Source organism: Apium graveolens, chromosome 8 (genome assembly GCF_009905375.1).
Source record: "Apium graveolens cultivar Ventura chromosome 8, ASM990537v1, whole genome shotgun sequence".
Lineage (NCBI taxonomy): Eukaryota > Viridiplantae > Streptophyta > Magnoliopsida > Apiales > Apiaceae > Apium > Apium graveolens.
Genome location: NC_133654.1, coordinates 220,681,227 through 220,687,919, shown reverse-complemented (window position 1 = coordinate 220,687,919; position 6,693 = coordinate 220,681,227). Strand labels below are relative to the sequence as shown.

The window sequence follows — 6,693 nt, the reverse complement described above, 5'->3', positions numbered from 1 at the left end:
TCAGCATTATCAGCAAAAAGTTAATATTCATCAGTGTTTCAAAAATTCCAAAAATTGGGGTTATTACAGTGTCCACCTTCATTGTCAAAGCCTTGAGTTGTGCAGCGATAGCAGTTGCTGCGTCCAACTCTAGAATTCCTGCTACGTTTCCCTGAGTCAGTCTCGAGGAAGGATTCTGGTACTCATTAGCAGCCATCAGTTCAATAAGTTCATAAGCTTCATCGTAGCTTTTAGCCCACAGGGCTCCTCCTGATGTTGAATCAAGCATGGGCCTAGAAGTAGGACCCAATCCATTATAGAAATAGTTAATAATCATCCAATCAGGCATGCCATGGTGTGGGCACTTCCTTAACATCTCCTTATATCGATCTCAAGCCTCACACAAAGATTCTCCAGTTTGTTGAGCAAACTGAGTAAGAGCATTCCTGATTGCGGCAGTCTTCGCCATAGGGAAGAATTTAGTGAGAAACTTCTGAGCAAGATCTTCCCAAGTGGTGATAGACCCTGCTGGTAGAGAATGTAACCAGCACGTAGCTTTGTCCCTCAGAGAGAATGGGCAGAGTCGTAGCGTAATAGCATCCTCAGTCACATCGTTGAATTTGAAAGTGTCATATATCTCGATGAAATCCCTGATGTGCATGTTGGGGTCTTCAGTAGGAGAACCCCCAAACTGAACGGAGTTCTGTATCATCTGAATCGTGCTTAACTTAATCTCCAAAGTGTTAGCCCTGATGCTTGGTCTGATGATGCTAGACTGAATGTCATTAATCTTAGGCTTAGAATAGTCCATCGAAGCCTTCGGATTTTCTGCTTGATCACCCATAGCTACTACAATTGGCTCTTCAACTTTTTTTTCTTCTTCTACCTTCTTTTCTTCCTCAGAAACTTCCCTACGAATTACCACAAGTTCTTCCTTGGCTTTATCTAATGTTCTCTTACGAGTACGCGAACGCGTATGCATACACCCTCGCTAGAGTACCTGAAACCAGACAAGGAACAAATAAGTAACAATGTCTAAGTCAATGAACTTTAACGACCACGAATGGAAAGCATGTTATTCCCTAACAATACAACAAGAATTACAGAAGGGGGGGTTGAATGTAATTCTGGCTTCTTTTTAAAATTTACGAAAACTGGTTCTAACTCAATAATATATATGTGTTTGATTTGCAAAGTGTGGAATGAAAGAATTATATAAATCAAAACACAAGTAATAAAAACACAAGTCTTTTAAACTTTCTGGTGGATTTGAATGTATCCACCAGATATATATATATATATATCGAGAGAACTCTGTGTAGCTCAAATAAGCTCACTACTGCTTACAAGTATGAACAACTAAAACTTGCAGAAAAATGCTAAAGGATACAGCTTACAAATGTTTCTCTGAGAATGTAATTGTTTTGGTCTAGTTAGTTGTTGTTCTACTTGCTGCACTTGATTTATATATCACCAAGTTTACATAGCAAAAAGATAAGATAATGAAATAAAACTATCAAGTCTAAATCTATGCTACTTCATTACTCTATTCCAGCATCTTCGAAAACACCCAACGCATGTGACTGTGTTGTCACTGTCAACAGATGTTTGAATTGATCATCCGTCGGTTACATGCTTGTTATTCATCGGGTTGCCTTGTTGATCATCTGTCGGGTAGCTTGGTTAATCATCCGTCGGGTAGCCATTTATCACTTGACTCCATTTCATTTGTGCAGAATTACAAGACATCTTATATTTACATTTAATCAACCTATTTTGCACATCTACTAGCAGTCTCCATGACTCATAAGCTACTACAGAAACTATACAAAGTTGTTTGCAGAAATGTGCTATATGACTTATTATTACAAAAGCTACTCACCCGATGGATATCAATTAGTCATCCATCGGGACTATATTGAATCATCCATCGGGGCTATAATTGATCATCCGTCGGGTGCTACAAAATTCACTGAGTCAAATCTACTAAGGTGTTTTGTTTAGCTTATCATCAAGTAAACAACATATTCCTAACAATCTCCCCCAATTTATGTCTATTGGAATTGTAGCCATAAATTAATAGAAACTTGATGATAACAAAACACCCAAAAAAGAAAATACAGATTGAAAAATAGTAGATAAAACTAATAAATGCTACAATATTCCTGAAAGTTGAATAATACAATGTACACAAAGAAATTTCTCATAATTGTTATCAAGGTGCTCCTCTAGTCTGAGCAGATAGATTTATTTCCTTGATTTTCTGGATTTCTTTCCAAGCCTTCTGTTGTTTTCTTCAATTTGATTCTGGAGTTATCTGTGGAACTCAAGTTCATCAGATTCTGAGAGATCTAGCATTTCCTGCATTTCCAAAAGAGTCTCATTGCTAGAGATACTCAGTTGGTCCTCTATTCTGAAGAATCTTCTGACACCTTTGTCATCCATGAACTCCATCAACCAATAGGGCCTTAGATGCACTCTCTTTCCTGTAAAGGGAATAGATAGAGTTTTTGAAAGTGCATCTTTGGCTCTAATACTCCTTAGTTCCTCAATCCTCTTTAAAACTGTTCTTCTTGCAGTCACATTGTATCCAAAATTCTTCTTGAAGGATGAGTAGACTTTAATCAGAACATATTGGCTTTCTTGGAGAATTCTGTGAAGAGGCCATGTCATCTCTTTCCTTCCCTTGTATTTGAATACCAGTCTTTCAGGAAGATATCTGTAAGCATCAATTCCTCTCACTTCTTCCAATTCATTCAAGTAGAGATTCAAGTCTGAAAATTCCTTGATATCACAAATGTACATGAGATCTTTCTTGTTGACTGTGGGTTGGGATTTGGTTAGAGCTTTGGATTTGAGAGATACAGGCTTCACTTTCTTGCTGGCTCTAGTCTTTGTCTTTTTTGTCTTGAAGATGGGCAAATTTAGCTCAGGAATTGGTAAACTATCCCAGTCTACTGGCTCATCCTTGGGAACAATTGGTTTACCATAAATATTTCTTGTTGGATCAACCACTTTGAATTCTTCAAATACCACTGAGGGTTTTGATGTCTGAGTTGTAGTTGTAGACTTTTTGGGAAACTGATCTTCCAATTCCTCTTCATCAAAGTTCACTTTCCTCTTGGAATGAAGTTTGTATCTAAACCTTCTTTTCTGCTATGATTCTTCTTACATTTTCAGATCCTTAGGTTCAGTGATTATAGCTGGTTGTACAAGAGGTTCTGTTGTGGTTTTTACAACTTGAAGCTTGGCCAAGATAACAGCTTGTTCTTTCTTTTGCTTTTGCTTCTTAGCATCCAAAGCAGCTTGCTTCTTCTCTAGCCTGATTCTTTCTTTCTCTTCCTTCTTAGCTTCCACAAATAGTGGGTGTCGAACCACCACGCAAATCTCCTTACCATTTCTGTAAATTTTGGCATTTTTTTTAATGCTGATTCAGCTGGATCCTTGTATAATGCAATAGATCTTGACAACAGTTTCTTTTCATCTAGCTTTGGTGTCTCAAACAATGTATCCATAGGATTCTTGTCTGAACCCTTAGGATAGTTCCATTTGGCCTTCATGATGAGATCTTTCTTTGGAGACTTGACACAGGAAGTTTGACCCCTTTCCAGATAGTTCATACTTATATCATTCACAGAGATTTTCATTACTTTAGAGTGATGATTGAAGACATTGTCTAGCTATCTTTAGCAGGTGGCTTTGTGAAAACAATTGTAGGCACAATTGCTTTACTTACTTGAACATTGATCACTTTTTGCTCCCCCTCACTTCTTGATTCCCCTTGACTGAATAAAATAATTGAGCTTTCTCCCTTAAAAGAGGTTTCTTTCTCCCCTTTTTTGTTATCAGCAAGTTGAGTAGAGGAGGAGGTTTGTACTACCACTAGCCTTTGAAGCAAGTTTGTTTGTTGTGCTTGGTGGAGATGAATTGCTGTTAGAGAGGCTTCCATTGCTGTCATTCTGGTATCCAAGGAATTTATCTTTGTGGCAAGATCAGAATTCTTCCTGAGTTGTCTCTTAATGTCAAGCATTGTAGCTTCTGGAAGTTTAGAATCCAATCTGTCAGAAATGTCCCTCTTCATTTGATCAATTTCACCTTTGATAGAGGTGACATCCCGAGTATGTTGAAAACCTTGGATTTGTTGCAATTGAAGAGAAGCAAGATGTGCTTGCAGAAGCTTCTTGGTGCTGGCATTTGTTGTTGATTGAAGAGCAGAGTGTGTTTGACTGATAAGTTGAATGTGTGTTGTCTTGAAATGGTGTTCATCATATTTATTTGAGAAGGCCCATGATGGCATGCCTGATCTGGAACTAGGGCCTACTTCTCCCCCTATGTCCAATGGCCCTTCTTCACTTTCTGCATCCTCACCACCAAAGAAATCTTCTGAACCACCAGTCTCATAGTCAATATCACCAGTTATAGAGGGCAGAGCTGTGATTGCATCCTTTGCTCTTTGCATAGACTGTGTGGTGTGCACCAAATTTAGCATCCTTTCTGTATTGTCATTGCCCTGTCCAGCTAGAAGTTGGTATGCTGGAACAGGGTGAGTAAATGTCTCAGCATCCAGGGAGGTGGAATCTATAACATCTTGACTTTGCTGAAATAGTCCCTCCCTGTTTGCATCCTGGACATTCATTAACTCACTTGCAATGACATCCACCCTTATATCTCATGTACCTGCATTTCTCTCATTATCTCTTTTTTCTTGCATCAAGGTCTCACCTTGGCTCCCCACCCTCACACCCTCACCTTCACCATCTAAGGCGGGACTCCTCTCACTCACTTTTGCCAGTCCTGAAAAAATGGACTGCAGTAGATCACTCTTTTCCTCTCTTTTTCCTGGGAGCAACCCAGACTCTCACTCAAATCACTCCCTTCCCGCAGTCCTAGGAGTGATTGCACTACTACTAAGTCTTCTACACTTATAATAATTGATGAAATTTGAAGCTGTGCAGAGACACCCGACGGATGAGGAATATCCATCGGGTTAGCAGTTTGACTATCCAACGGATGACTGCTGTTAAGCTTATCCATCGGGATACAATCACTACTCGACGGATGAAAGATATCCATCGGGATAGAAGAAATAATTGAGTTTGGAGTGGAGACTATTGTGGACTCTGTGCAGATTGATTAAAATTTTGGCACAGATGTCTCAACAGTCTCAGATTGAAATGGCAAGTGAGCCAACAAATCATCTAAAATATGATGTTCACTTGCTTGGATTTTTGGCTTCTCCAAGAGAGTTAAGATGGAGAATTTGGAAGTGATGTGTTTATCATGTCAACATCCAATGAGTGTGTGGGAGAGTTTGGTGTATCAGGTGATTCAATTATTAAAGATTTTGGCTGTGACTACACATTTATTGGAGCCACATCAACCTGACTTTGAGAAGGTGCAGTGACTATGTCTTTAGCACTAGTTTGCACAGTGTGTGAACCCTGTGCATCCCTAAGGGTTTTTGGTTTCTTCTTTCTATTATAAGTTTGGGGTGAGCTTGTGACCCTTACCCTTTTGGCATGTGCTCTTGGTTGAGAGCTTGTTTCAATGGTAACATCATTTTGGGATGATGAAACCAGAAATGAGCTAGAATCCTTATTAAGCACTGTAGTTTTTTAAGAAACTGCAGTATGGCTAGGCTGGGAATCTCTCACCTCTCCATCCTTATTCTTAGGGATTCTTTGATTTTCACCATGTCCCTCACCTTTCTTACCCACCTTCACACTCCTCTATTTAGGTTTGGTGGTTTTTACAACTGATTTCTTTTGAAAGAAATCAGAGGGGGCTTTCTTAGTTTTAGATTTTGAGACTTTTGTTGGTTTGGTAGCTTGGGTAGGCAACTGTTGGGTCATAAAAAATTACCTCACTTACCTGAGGTCCCTCAATTACTGGAAAGTAAAACAAGGGAACCTCCTTGTGATGGTTTGTTCTGTTTAAGTCTGCAATTATCCTTCTTTCTTGAACCCAACAATTCAGCTTGTTGGTTGGGTTCTCAATTACAATTTCCTCAATAAGATGGTTAGTAAGCATAAAGATACTGCTACAAGAGCATGGAGATCAGTTTTGGCTGAGTGGTTGATTGTATGGGAGGAAAGAAGAGCAAGGAATGAGGCTGAATATGAAGAAAGAGAAAGGAAGTATGATGAGGAGAATTAAATGTTCATAAAAAGATTAGAAGAACTCAAGGAAAAAGGAATAATTAGAATTTCCAAGGATGGAAAAATGTTGAATGTAAAAGCTGGAAAATTTGCAAAATTTAGGATTGATATACTAGATAGCTATCCAAAGCCAGATAGACTCAAGCTTGTAGAAGCTCTAAGTGGGACTCCAATCATAGAAGAACTAGAAATTCTTGTGTACTTAAAGGATCTCATTAGAGAAGATACAGAAGCAAAACAGTCTTTACCTAAATGTATAAATGATTATAATTGTGTCAATTTTTATATATTAGTCTTATATTCCATTTTAGTTTGGGCTTAGTCTTGTTAATATGCATGAATTTTTGATAAGCAACCTTCTCACAAATTGGGGGAGATTACTGTGCAAGACATGCCTGTACTATAACAAGACTAAGTCAAATTGACAACCCTAAGTAAGTTGTATTGTAATCTTAGTTTGTATTTTCTATTGTAACATTTAAAGTCTGTAAAAATGTCAAAGAGCAGACTGGAGTCTTTTTCTGTATACGGTATCAAGCCTAAGAATTCTATTTGG

General features: G+C 38.4%; 1 non-coding gene across 1 annotated transcript; it reads left to right on the top strand.

The window, feature by feature from the left end:
* The first annotated feature begins 326 nt into the window (after positions 1-326).
* Positions 327-433, top strand: LOC141682140 (small nucleolar RNA R71). Its single transcript, XR_012559541.1, has one exon. It is a non-coding gene; the product is annotated as a small nucleolar RNA R71 (small nucleolar RNA).
* Positions 434-6,693: the final 6,260 nt, after the last annotated feature.